This window comes from Cibotium barometz, chromosome 59 (genome assembly GCF_041138505.1).
Source record: "Cibotium barometz isolate CiBa-2024 chromosome 59, ASM4113850v1, whole genome shotgun sequence".
Lineage (NCBI taxonomy): Eukaryota > Viridiplantae > Streptophyta > Polypodiopsida > Cyatheales > Cibotiaceae > Cibotium > Cibotium barometz.
Window position 1 is genome coordinate 2001182 of NC_141104.1, and position 7539 is coordinate 2008720.

Here is a 7539-nt window from a genome sequence, read left to right on the forward strand (position 1 = left end):
CCAGTTCTACATGTCACGTGCTCAAGACTTTGATTCACATAGGAACGGTCTATTTTGAGTGCTTTAGGGAATGGCTCGAATCCATATGTAAGCTGTTTTATGATCTTTGCATGTCTGATGGAACTGGTTAAACCTCCCTCTTCTTACCTTAAGACATTGGCGTTCCTACATGGACATGAATCGAGGAGTTTCACTGCTGCTCATCACGCATGCGCAACTGGATATTTAATCAAGCATATGCAACATGTGTATTGCTAGCAATATGAACCAGAACAATGCGTCCGCCTCCTTCCCCAACGATCATTTATGATGACTCTCATATCATGCTGCTGTTGGATGCTCTATAAGCTAGATTAGTTGCTATCACATAGACTCTACATGAAAGCCTGGAGAAGTCAGACCTAGCTTTGTAAAATGTGATTTCTAGTAGGTGGGCTTCTATTTATGAAGGGCACTTGCTCCATCGATACAGGTGGCGAGCACCATGAGGGCATGGTGGGCATGGTTGTGTGAAAGGACTAGTAGATCAGTCCTCCCTACTACCATTCTAGTACATCCATGTGCCCCCTTGTCTTGCTAGCAAACATTGGACGTTGATTATTTGGGTGGTGCCTGTTGATTTTTTATCTTTTGAACTGAGATTAAGCCATCACATTTACTACTCAAAAATTGCAAGGATGTGCTATTAAAAATTACCGCTGATAATTCATTTAAAGGACACTATATTCGGAAAAATATGTCAAGCTAGGAGAATCATCATTGATTGTATTAGGATCCATTGTCATAATGGCATTTACGCTAGTGCCTTGATTAAGATTGTTGATAACTTGTAAAAGAAGTACTATTGACGTGTAAGGTAAGATTGCATTAGAATCAATGTCTGTTTGGTTTGCAGTAGAGTTGTCTCTACTTTCCAAAGCAAGGCATCCTACCAACTTGTTTTTCAACTTATTGCTATTCATTCAATGGGGAAATTACAAGAGATAAGAGTGCTTAGGGTGGCTTTGTTCTTGTGCTCAACTCCCTCCCAAGATATATTGGTAAAGTGCTTTGTTGGGTCTTGAAGAAGTTTCTTTTGGATGCAATATTGGGTACACAAATTAGATGCCCTTAGGTAGATTTGAACATAGTTATCTCCATTTTGGCTTTAGGGGACATAAGTGCTATTGTGCGAAATAGAGAACATTGGGAGGTAGGTCTTGTAGGGAGCTACTAGGATTGGTTGTGTTGGCTATCCCCTTCTTGAAGTCTATTGAGGCTCTTGCCTAGACTCTATTTTCTTGGGCATTTTATTCTCATCCTTCATGTGCCTATTGTTTTGTGGATTGATTTGGCTAGGTATTTAACACTCAAAATGTTACATCCAAACAAGCCTAGGGGTAGGGCTAGGGATGTAGACTAACCTAGGTTAGGGTTAGTCAGTTGTTGTGGCGTGTGGACCTAGAGGGTTCACACATGGGCTAAGGGAACCAAGAGGATGAGATGTAGATTGGCTAAGAGTTTATAGTCAATAGCCTAGGGCTAATAATGGTTGAAAGCTTATAAATAAAGCAAGGGCCAAGTATCCACACGTGGTAGGTTGGAGGGCTACCAGGGGGCGTGCAAGACCTCATGGCCATGGAGCTTCAAGGTGGGTGGTTTGGCCTAGTGGTGTGGGATGCTGGGTGCAGGCAATTGGTACCAAGTAGGTTCGTGACAATTAGATCTTAGGCTTGGGGGTGGTTCAAGGCATTGAACATACGGTTAGGTGGTGAGTCGCTAGCCACAATCTATTACGGTCATGTGATGCGTATGTTTTTGGGTCTATGAAACCTCGATAGAGTTTTGGTTCTAGGTCAGTTGATCTAGGTGAGTTGATCCTTGGGCTTGATGTGTGGAAACCTTACATTGGTATTTGAGCATGGATTTGACTAGTGCCAGAACCTAAGGCATGGAGGATGAACAAGGCATTACGGTCATGTGGGTTGTTGTTGGCAAGAAAGCCATGGTTTCTTTACATGGATGAAAAGAGCAAGTAAACTTTTTTAAAAGGGGCGCCATCTTTTTGCTATAAAAAGAGCAAGCAAGCTTTTTTTAAAGATAAAGTGGGGCAAGTTGGCTTAAAAAAAAAAGAGAAGGCTACTTTGGGAGTTTTACAATAAAACTTTGCTTTCATTAAAACACTAAAAGTGGGACATCTTTTCCTTGCTTTTTAATTTCGTAATTCCCTTATAAAGTAGCTTGGCCTCATATTTATGGGTCACATAGTTACTTGTCTCTCACATGAGGTGGATTTATAGGGGACTTTTTTTTCTCATTGCACCTTTTTCATCTACCCTAAAATCCCGTAATTCCCTTATAAAGTAGCTTGGCCTCATATTTATGGGTCACATAGTTACTTCTCTCTCACATGAGGTGGATTTATACCTTCCCCTTTAGGGGACTTTTTTTCTCATTGCACCTTTTTCGTCTACCCTAAAATCCTTTCTTTATTTCCCCAATTCTTACCAGCCCATAATCCGTCACCTTTTTATCACCGCTTTTCTCCAAGTTACACATGCTTAGTGTGCATCAAAGATATATGGAGAAAATGGCCAGTAATTCCATGAAGCCATCTCACAATAACGATTTGGAGTTGATGATAATGACTTTGAGCAAGTGAAGCCATTGTGAAGGCTAGGGTTTTACTTGCCACTAGTAGCATGTAATCCAAGATGGCATGAGGAAGGATAGTGTTGGGCCCAAGGTTGAGGTGTGCTCTATGCCTTTACAAATTGATAACCATGGGTTGTCAAGTGGTGTCAAGAATGCTTTAGCTAAGTGGAATTCAAGTTTGAATTCTCACACACATTGGTGGGTCTAGGAATGGCTCAATAATCTTGTCTTCACAAACCCTAAGTCGTGACACTTATTTTCAAGTACTTTTTTTTTATAAAACCCCTAATTGTTAATATTTCAATGTCTTTGCCGAAGTGTGATGGAATCTAATTTGTTGCATGCACTTACTTTTCCACGAGTGGATAGTTCTTTTTAAAATGTTGAAGAGATCATACAAAGTTTTGTCATGAACCCTTCATGTATATCCATATAGCCACTAGGTCAGGTAGTTCCACATGAGTAGATAGTTCTTTTTAAAATGATGAAGAGATCATACCTAGTTTTACCATGAATCTTTCATGTTATTCAGATAGCCACTAGGTGGTAGGTGTGGCAGGCGGTCTTATCGAAAATTGGCATAAGCAAGGACATGGTGTTGAGTTAGGGAGTCTTGTGGTGATGGTCATAATCCAAGATGCCTAGGTTGTTGTTTCTAGATGGCTTATAACGGTATCTTTCATGCTTGACTTTGCATGGATTAGATTGACCCTCAAGTTAATTGAAGGTTTGACCTTGGTGCCCAAAGAGGTATTTGGTTGCTTCAAGGCTAGGTTATAGGGGTGAAAGTTGGCCATTCCACCTATGATCATGCTTAACATAGGTTTTATGTGAGGTGTGCTCTAATGGTTTGGGATGCCATAGTGTATTCCCATGTAGGATCTCATAAGGCTTTGCAGTTTTCTTGTTTGGGACACTTTATGCTTTGGCATAGTTAACCTTTGATAAAACTATGAGGAGTAGTGCTAGTCTGGGAGTGACAAAACAGGGTAAGAGACCTTCTTGGTCTAAGCATTGGCATGCCACTCGTACAGTGACAACTTTTATGATTCATCAGACACTCTCTTGTGATGTCCAAATGATACTGAAGCATATTGGTGCATGAGGGAACCTTAGGATTGTACATGAGAGGATGAGATTAGACTGAATGTCTAGACTAGTTGATGGTTTGATCATTTAATAGTCGAGGATGGACGGAATACCACGGGGTTATTTTGATTCGAGGACTTTAGTCATATGGACTCTCCACCTATTTGAATGGCGTGCCGAGTTGGTTGGGTGGCAAGGGATTAATCCCTCACAAAGAGCTTAATGAGTTCAAGTGGAACATCCATATGCGGGGGGGGGGGGGGGGTGGAATGTGTTATAACCATTGTGTTCCCTCTAGGAGACTTATGCTTGCTCTAAAGTAGACATGAGTATCTACTGGTTATGTGTGAAAACACAATCTCCATTGGCTGACTTGTATTGTACATACAATATGATGATTATGGAGGCATCGGATCATGGTTTGTTTAAAATCCATAAAGAAAGTAAAGTTTTGATATGGTGTTACATTGCATGAGAAAGTTTATAGCATACATTAGCTAGTTTGGGCGTATTTGGGACCCATTGGTTGGGGATGGTGCCCATGGTTCATGGTCCTAGAGGGGCCTATTGTGGTATATAGCTAGCTAGTTTGGGCCTATTTGGTACGCATTGGTTGGGGATGGTTCCCATGCTTCATGGTCCTAGAGGGGCCTATTGTAAGACTTTTAAAGGCTACATCTGAGGGGGTTCTTTGGCTAACAGATACTTGGCCAAATTTTAAATCCTTTTTAAAGATACCTAGACCCCCTCATTTCATAGATCATCCTACAACTCCATTGTGTTTGTGGCACAAAAACTAAAACCTTCTTTATTTTTTAGCATCACATCTTATCTGAGAGACATTTAGAAGCCATTAGGAAACTTGTAATATGAGCCAACAAGGATATACATGTGTTTCCAATTGGGTTGATCCCATTTTCTTGGTTTCTTCATTTGAGGCATATAAACATCATAGCCAGATTTGGATTTGATATGGCTTTCTGAATTTTAATATATTTCTTAATTATTGAGCTGTAATAAGGCCTTTTAACATAGCAACTTCATGGCATATCCTAGACCATCCTCCATAGCTTTCCATCCTAACAATAGCTTCACCACCAACTTGGATGATGCAAGGATGCAATCATCATTAGGAAGAGGGGTACATTAAAAACTTTGTAAGGTTAACATGGTTTCACCGCTCGTCAACCACCCGCGCTGCTTGACCTACCCATAAGGCACTTTTCCATCTTACCCACTCAAATGGGCACTTATCTTTTGCAAGACATTAATAGAACATATAAAGCAGCCTTACCGTAGGCTTAATGCTAAATAGAAAAAGTCAAAGGACTTCGTGTACATATTTTCTTAAGGGTAGTAATAGTAGCCACTTTATTTTTAATTTTGGTCAGCCTAGTGTGAAAGCTAGTCACTTGTATATAAATCAATTTTAACACTAAATAATAATAGCCATACTATTTTTGATTTTGTTCGGCCTAGTGTGAAAATAAACTAGTCACTTGTATATAAGTCAATTTTAACACTAAGAATTTTCAATCATACCCTTGCAATAGAATACTTGTGAGCTCTTCTCTTCTCTATCCTTCCTTGCATGTTAGATTGCTTAAATAGGATTTCTTGTAGGTTGCTACCTCTCATTAGCTTCCTCTTACCCCTCCTTTTATGAAAGAAAACCATCGTGAATGACATTCTCCTTTTACCTCCATCTAGGCATAGAGATCTCTACCACATCATTTCGCTGTCCACAACATTTCGAGAGCCAACATCTATATCAAAGATGGCAGTAATGCAAACATCTTGGAAGATCTCCGTGGCTTATCGAAGCACCAAATGGACAACCTTGATAAGTCTCTCATGCCTGCAAGTGGCTACATAAACAACTACATATAGCACATCACATTCATGTAACAAGTTCAAGGTTGGGCTTGCCAAGAAATTAAAAGAGAAATAAAAAAAGTGAGAGAAGAAAGACAACAAAATGAAGAAAGCAAAAAGTGATGGAGTGAATGAATTAAGCACACAAAATGAAGATAGTAGAAGTGTTGGAAAAAAGTAGTCAAGATTTGAAGAAAGCAGAAAGTGCTAGAATGAATGATGAAAGGTAGCCAAATGATGAAAGCTGAAAGTGTTGGAGTGAATGAAGAACACACCAAAATGAAGATGATAGAAGTGTTGGATAAAAAACATTGATTTGGAAAATTAGTCTGGACTACTTGCAAAGAGGGGAGAATGAACACAAATTTACTGTTAAATAAGTATATCCTTCTCCTTTATTGCCTCACTGTGGACATCATCAAGAAACCATAGTGTTACCCATGACCCTTTGTGTAGACTCAATGCAATGCCACCAACATTTGCTAACTACTCTTAAATTCATACCCAACTAGTGTTAGCTATTAACTAATGTGCATAAAAAGCTTTATCAAGGGTGTTACAAGCTCCATTACCCCCTTCGTCACCTATCGTGGTGCCATTTATCTTATGTGAGGTGAAACCAAGGGTTATTGAACTATGTCAATAATCAAGGGTCAAAGCTCACATTTTGAGTAACCTCTCCAACCAATCAATGTATCACATCTTTGCCAGTCAATAATCAATCTTAAATGTATTGCATCCTTGCCAGTCAATAACCAATCCTAAAACAAGGATCCCTAGCTTGTGTTACCTCTTTAACAAAAGCATCACAAGAGTTCCTATGCTGAAAGTCATCATGTATGTGAAACAAAGCACTAGAAATTTGATAGACCCCAAGGGAGCTAAAGGTACTAATGTCATCAATGAATTACATAGAATTGATCAATATCATCATATTTAGCTCCAAGGGAGAGAAAGGCACACATATTATCAATGACTTATGTAGAATTGATTAATGTGATCATCTTCAATAACCAATGCATCACCGACATCCAAAAAGAGGAGTTTGCACTTTAATTGAATTGTTGAGTACTTTCTCCCCCCTAGATCCCCCTTGCCCATAGTTTATTAATTTCCATTTAACTAACTTCTCATTCTCACCAACAATTGGATATTGGTGATTGAGATGTTTCATTCTAGTCTACAATGCAATACTCATAAATCCTCAAAAAGAGGATAAAAAAGCCATAAAATGTAATAAGTGACAAGAAAAAGTGAAAAAATGTTGATGACTATAAAAAAGGCCTAAACATCGAGAATCCTTAATCTTAAGGCCTATCCATTGTATAGATTGAGTGGACATTTGATCACCAATACTCTACTAACTTCTTTTCATCATAATAACACCTCCATCCCCTCTCTTTTGGAGGAACATGGAATTAATAAAGTTACATATCTAATTATCAAAATCAATTCACAGTGCTCTACTTCTTTGTATCAACACTTTCAATTTGACGCACACATCAAGGGGGATAAGTTAACCAAATATTGGTTAAACATAGTGCATGCTGCTGCATGTAGTCCCTTGCTTCTCAAGAGTTTCAAGGCCAATCATTTATTAGGCTATTAGTCCACTAGAGGCTTCACTTTTTATGTTTTGAGCGTGGTGACAATGTAGACACATGGCCAAAGTATATAAGTGAACTTTCACTAGTGTATTAGGAACTCTTATGCATAATTGAAAATACTCTTGGCTCAAAGTCATGGGTGAGATATGGAGAGAGTTACATGAGAGATTGTGATCATGTTATGCATTATGCCTCTTATTGAGAGATTGTGATCATGTTATGCATTATGCCTCTTATTGAGAGTGGATCAAAATGCAACTCTTCTTGTGGAGTACAAGTAGTTTTTGTCTGGATCAAAATGTAACTCCTCTAGTAGAGTACAAGTGGTTTGTAT